This window comes from Ipomoea triloba, chromosome 16 (assembly GCF_003576645.1).
Source record: "Ipomoea triloba cultivar NCNSP0323 chromosome 16, ASM357664v1".
Lineage (NCBI taxonomy): Eukaryota > Viridiplantae > Streptophyta > Magnoliopsida > Solanales > Convolvulaceae > Ipomoea > Ipomoea triloba.
Window position 1 is genome coordinate 11,072,792 of NC_044931.1, and position 316 is coordinate 11,073,107.

The following is a 316-nucleotide window of genomic DNA, read 5'->3' on the forward strand; positions in this document are numbered from 1 at the left end:
ATTTTGCGCGCAGTACGTGACGGATGCGATCATACCAGCACTAATGCACCGGATCCCATCAGAACTCCGAAGTTAAGCGTGCTTGGGCGAGAGTAGTACTAGGATGGGTGACCCCCTGGGAAGTCCTCGTGTTGCATCCCCCACCCTCTTTTTAATCTTTCTTTTAAACCGCTGGACCGCTCGCTAAGGGTACTATCCTTTTAAACCGCTAAACCGCTAAGCGAGAGAAGTTGCGCGGAGAGAGAGGGTCAAGTACATTTTGCGCGCAGTACGTGACGGATGCGATCATACCAGCACTAATGCACCGGATCCCATC

At 52.2% G+C, this 316-nt stretch overlaps 1 non-coding gene across 1 annotated transcript; it reads left to right on the forward strand.

Moving 5' to 3' along the window:
* The first annotated feature begins 21 nt into the window (after positions 1-21).
* On the forward strand, positions 22-140 carry LOC116009310. Its single transcript, XR_004096581.1, has one exon. It is a non-coding gene; the product is annotated as a 5S ribosomal RNA (ribosomal RNA).
* The last annotated feature ends 176 nt before the right edge of the window (positions 141-316 follow it).